We start from the raw sequence: 6,579 nt of genomic DNA on the forward strand, positions 1-6,579 counted from the left end.
GAGAGGCAGGCGGCCATTAGCGGCCGAGGAACGGCAGCTGGCCACCCAGAGCTTTATTTGTTTTATTCATGCGCTTCAAAATGTCCCACGTCGACATTATGGTGCTGTCATTTAACATGAGCACACTTTTTTTTTGTTTTGTTTGTGTTGATGCTAAATATGAGCAAAACTGACAAAGGAAACATGGTCACCCTTTAGCACACTTGAGACAGAACAAAGAGCGACAGATACGATTTCGATAAGAATATGGGGGTCCCTTGCTTTTGGGTGTCGTCGTTCTCATGCAACTGCTCGCTCCTTCCCTCTGCGGTTGAGTAAATAAAAGTCCCTTAAAATCCGGGAACTGAATGACTGCAGTAACGTTATCCACCCCTAAAAGATGGCGCGCGCTTCCACGTAACCAAATTATAAAATCATCGAGAGCATGATGAGATTGCTGCTCGGGTTATTAATCTTCAATAAATACATCTTGACCCAGGGATTAAGTGTGTGCCCTTGCCGCCCCTTGTACCCCCCTCCCCCTCCCTTCCAAACCACACACACACACACACACACACACCACCCTCACGAATCTCTCCAGCGATGCTTTGACATGAATTATGACATAAAATGGGGAAAGAAAACAACAAATCTGTGGGTAGAGGAAGGAGAGAAAGGGAGACTGGAACAAACGTTCCAAAGGGGATTGGGCCTTAGCGACTGATGGCAGTGCCCTTGTTAGGGAGGGCCGGCATGGTGGGGATTGCTCTCCAGGTTGAGGCGGGATTGCCTCTTCTCATCGAGGCTGAAGACGAATAGGAACGCTGGGGAGCGCGGTCACCTCAGGGATGTTAGAATGCTAAATTCAGGTTTGTCGTGGCTCACTCTGAAAAAACTTCATTCTAAGGACTTGTCTTGGGGACGAGTGTCACATCCCCGCTCCACCAGTCTCCGGCCGGCCCTCAGAGTGACCATGAGGTCAAAGTAAAATGTAAACTATGCGGTGCTTTGATTTTGAAAGTTTGCTTTTATTTTAATTCCATCGGTGTGGTTGCTGGTACAAGCGAGCGAGAGATTCAACTTGTGTCTGCACTGTTACCAATTTCGAGAACTTTTGCTATATTTGGCAACTTTTCCGGCCCCTCTAGCAACGATAAAAAAAATATTTTATCGATATTTCTAACTATACATATACCATATCTATTACCCATGTAGCAATTTCTTGAAACAAGACAATGCACATTTTCAAAATACATAAAAAATAATACAAAGTTGACGTTAGCTTTTTGGAATAGCCCTCGGCAAGGGTTCCAGGATGGCATTTCGCCCCTTTGCAAAATAATTAATTGACCCCCCCCCCCGCCCCCAAATGCCAATAACTTAAATTCTCCCTCAAGTGAAAGATGACCCCTTGAAGCCAGAACAAAAGCAACGTGGCAACAAGGAAGATGCTCCCAGGAGCTTGGAGTAAGAAGGCGCTTCGCGCTGGGTTGGGCATGCAGGAATTCGGCATCCGCCATCCATCCCGCTGACAGCTGAGCGATGACCTTCCCTCCGGCTCGGGCCGGTAATTGAAAAGCACGACAGGCCGGCTGCTTGTGTTGCAACCATCTGTGAGTCTGAGTGCTCTGTTGAGTGTCTCTCCCCATGGGCGGGGGTCGGGGGGGGGGGGGGTCGGCGAGTGATGCAAGAGCCAGACAGCCTTCCGTGGGGAGCAGTTAACACCTCATAGCCACAGCCGCACCCCCTCCCTCCCCGAGATGGCCCTTTGCACGTCCAAGAGCCCTAATGAGAAAACGGGTGATTATCACGCCGTGAATTTAAGCGTGTGTACCATTATGAATCCTGACAACGGTAACAAGGACGCAGAGTTAAACATTCCGAGAGTGCGGAAGAGTGGAGGGAAGATTTATGACCCATTAAAATGACTAATTTATTCACGGAGGATTAATTGAAACCTGATTCACTAATTATTTATTGTGGTCGTTCATCAAAGGCTTGCTTGAAATGAGCAATTTGGTGTTTTAAAATTTTCATCATGACCACTCAAATCTTTTTTTTTTTTTTTTTTTATTGTAGTGGCAACAACATGTCAAGTTAATATAAAGTGAAAGAACGAGTCGAACACTGAATTGAATAGTAATATTGACACAAGTAATAAAACTAATAACTAATAATAAATCACTAGAAATCGAACGTGAGAAAGAAAATTGTCAAGATAAAATGGTAAATTTATACTTTTGCTTAGTTAACATACTTTTGACTAAAACGTCATAATGATTGGACTAAAAGGAAGCTTAATACAAGGAAATCTCTTCAAACCATTAATATGAGAAAAAGATTATCATGATGTGTCATTAAAAAAAAAGTCTTAATTCTCTTGAGTGATGTGAAATAGACATAATTATACAATGTCCTACAATATGGGCTAAAATAAAGCATTGCTTATATCTTTCATTTTGGATGTGTCAAAATGTGGTAGTTTTGACAAAAATAAAGCATCACATTGATCGTCAAGTAGTTGAGACGATTTGCAAATCAGAATGTTGCTCTCGCATCAACACACTCCCGACATGCTTATGAAGTGCCGTGAGGGTTGCATAAAAAATGACTTCACACCTTCGACCGCGCCGCCTTGCGAAGAGGACGCAAGTGATACATGGCTGATCTGTTTCTAATATGAATGTCCCAGAATGCATTTCAATCAGGCCACGCCGACGCATTACCGCATATTGCATTCCCGTCTCGGGGGCGGAATGAAGAGATAATTATGCAGACGGAGGTGTAATGGCGAGGCCTAGCCGAGGCCCGTGATGGATTTGATTAAGGTTGTCAGTGACAACACGCGCTAATGACCGTCTTGATTAGTTGGACGGCGTGAATGCCGCCGACATTAATCTCAGGCATAAACAATAAACTGAAGCCACGTTGTCCGCTGCTGTCGGCAGCTTGTGTGGATGCCGAAGGTTGCTTCTGCGCGGCACCTTCTCCGCAAGCCTGCAAGAATTTCCGCCATCCCATCTGGTAGAAGGCTTTGTGTTCAAGTTTTGGGTGAACAGAAAAGAACTTTTTTTGACAATGAGCAAGTATTACAATCAAACTCTGAGTGGACCGTGCTTGGAAAGCCTCTAGAAACCAGCCATAAGACGATGTTCTGCTCCAAATTAGGTCCGTTTTTGATTTAATACCCTTCATACTTGGACATAGGCCTCAACCATTTTGCTCCTTTTATGCACCTTGGAGTAGAGGCGGTCAGTGTGCGTATTGGGCTGTGTCAAGCAACACGGGATTTCTCCCGCTGAGCTCAGGGTGTCTATGCGTCAATAAAAATCACTTTTTAATGTTATAATTTCAAGATTTCACCATCCATGGCGTCCTATCTCTTTATTATCCTCTCAATTCGATGCAAAAGCAATTCTAGTTGAGTTAATATTTGACCAGCTATTGATGAGCTAAAGTGTCACGCTAACCCAGCTAGCTTAGCTTCACAGGTCACGCAGCTAGCTCACCTGCATCTGACAGAAAAAAGTAAACATTATCGATGTTGTGTCTCTTATCTTTCAGTCCAAACATCGCATGTCGCTATGGTCTTTTTCCCCCGGATTCATTAAAGCGATAATCCTCCAATGCAAATATTCCAAACTTTAGTGACGTTCGCTCAACAAGTCGGCCTCAGCGCTTTGCTGTGGCCGGAGCATATTGGTGGTGGTCTTGCATGCACAACACAAAAAATAAAATTTCTTGAAAAAAAAAGGTCACACTATGTTTGAAAAAAAAGAAATCAAATGGAATGACTTGTCACAGAAAACCGGAGCCTTTCAAAAACTTCTTTGCTTTTGCCTCAATGCGGTCGTGGTGTACATCCCTTACGGTTGTGCCAACGTATGAGCACAACTGTCGTTGTTCGAGACGTCTGAAGTTGAAACGGAGCTTAACTCACCGCTAAACTAAAACAACCAATGACATTCATGCCTGCATATTGATCAGATGCCGCATGCCAAAATGCAAAACAGCATTTAATACACACACACACACACACACACACACACGCTTACAAGCGCGTGCATCCCCTCCGTCCACCGCTCCATTAGGTCTGAATTGTAGCCGTGACGTGTGGGACCCCAGGGAGGTGTTATTGTCACAACTGATTTACTCGCCACCATCTGACACGGGTCGTGAGGCCTTGGGTATGATGTGTGTGTGTGTGTGTGTGTGTGTGTGTGTGTGTGTGTGTGTGTGTGTGAGAGAGAGACACACACACAACAGGCCTAGAGTCCTTCACAGAAAGCACCATTAAAGATTGTTAACTGCATCCTCATATCAAGAGGATTGGTCGCCGGGAGAAAATTAATTTCTGCTTCATAATCATTCAATTTATAGTCACACGATTCTTAATTATACCTCAAGAATGCACATTCGAAATTCTGTTTAGTCCTAACGAAACCCAACAACAAAAGATCACTGAAATTGAAATGGATTTGTCAAGTTTAATTTATCCATCATTTTCAAAAGTTCTGATTAAGGTCGCGAGGAGCGAGTGAGTTCGGGTCTATCGCAGCTGACCACGCATCATGGGGACAACACTCAACGCTAACTCCGCCCAGTGAGATTTGAACACAAAACCTGTGTCGGATTTTCACTTTCCCACCTGCACAACACCTGTTGCGACTTCCTGCCATTTTGTGTCGCAAGTCATCCGACAAATTGCAAAACCGACGTAATCTAATTTTTCACTCGCGAAAGTGTCGGGATTTGCAACTCAATCTAAAAGAGTGGATTGGAATAATCCCCCATTATTTGAGCCGGGGTTCAGCTCTTGGCCACCAAAATCTCACACCTGCTAAGACGTTAAAGGTGGTGGTGGGGGCGGGTCAACGTTTGTCCAACTGGATTTCCGAAAGCCATACTGAATAAATTCTTGTTTGGATGATTCCGTGAAACCCTTGAGTGAGTCAAACGGAACTTTCATGACAACTGTCGTTCCCAGACTCCTTCAGGGTCAGGTTTCGCACCCGCCGCTTCAGCCGCGACAGTGTTCACCTGCTGCTTGGCCAAAGAGATTCGAACCAATATCCTGCCTGTCCCACCTATTGTCCCGGCAACCTGAGAGGGGAAGCAGGCGGCCATTAGCGGCCGAGGAACGGCAGCTGGCCACCCAGAGCTTTATTTGTTTTATTCATGCGCTTCAAAATGTCCCACGTCGACATTATGGTGCTGTCATTTAACATGAGCACACTTTTTTTTTGTTTTGTTTGTGTTGATGCTAAATATGAGCAAAACTGACAAAGGAAACATGGTCACCCTTTAGCACACTTGAGACAGAACAAAGAGCGACAGATACGATTTCGATAAGAATATGGGGGTCCCTTGCTTTTGGGTGTCGTCGTTCTCATGCAACTGCTCGCTCCTTGCCTCTACGGTTGAGTAAATAAAAGTCCTATAAAATCCGGGAACTGAATGACTGCAGTTACCTTATCCACCCCTAAAAGATGGCGCGCGCTTCCACGTCATTTCAAAGCTTGGCAACCGGCAATGCAGGAGGTTATCTGATCTCCATATTTCAAAAGGGCTCATTAACAATTAAACAGGTCAGGTTGGTGCGGAAACGCTCCGCTCATTATTTATGGTAACGAGGGGCAACTACGACACACAGCGTATAGCCGATATATATATATTTAAAAAAAAAAAAAAAAAAGCTAATGAATCGAATATCACTTGTATCTTCAAGCAAGTATGTGAGCGGCATAGCCACACACACACACACACACACACACACCTACCTTCCAGTTTTAATCCACTTAATTGAACCTGACTTTGAATGTCTAAACAAATGGGAGGAATTCACAGGGGGTATCTGATCCCTCCCAGCCTAATGGATTGCAGATTCCTTTCCCGTAAGGGCAGTTGAGCGCAAACAAGGCCAAGTCATCTCCCAATTGATGAGCGCACTCGTCGTCTTTATCACATTTCCCCTTTTAAAGGGGCTCTTCCAAGCACCCGATGCAGTGCCGGTTGGGATAGACGGAGACTAGTTTGGGGGAGTTGATCTCAAGTGTTGTTCTTTTTGTATATATATATATATATATATATATATATATACACTGTATGTATTGTGTAACCACACACAATTTCAAGGCACTTCAAATCAAACACTGTCCTCCTGTGTTCCACAAAAAAAAAACAAAACTCCTTATGCATTAATCCGATTCAATCAAAGGAAGTCAATGAAGTGACAAATGTATTCATTTATTAAAGCCCCGCATCATTCCTCAGGAATCGTCGTCATCATCATCAACACGGTCATCACCATAAAGGAATAAATTAGACATAAAACATTTTCCCACATAAACAAACATATACATCACAGCCCCCCGGGTTGCTGCAGCGAGCACCTCTTGGGTTTGTTTTTTTTTCTTTTGTTTTTTAAGTAGAACAAGACACACAAATGCATAGATGTAACTGGAACCTTAGGAACCGTCGTTATGATGACATCTAGCCATAGGTTTGAAGAATGTACAAAGTCCTCAGTCACTGGAAATTTCTTTTATGGTCCTCGTATAAAAATAAAGTCTCCACAATGATAAAACATATTATATATAT

The sequence above is a fragment of the Hippocampus comes genome, unplaced genomic scaffold, assembly GCF_001891065.2.
Source record: "Hippocampus comes isolate QL1 unplaced genomic scaffold, H_comes_QL1_v1.1 scaffold241, whole genome shotgun sequence".
NCBI classification, from domain to species: domain Eukaryota; kingdom Metazoa; phylum Chordata; class Actinopteri; order Syngnathiformes; family Syngnathidae; genus Hippocampus; species Hippocampus comes.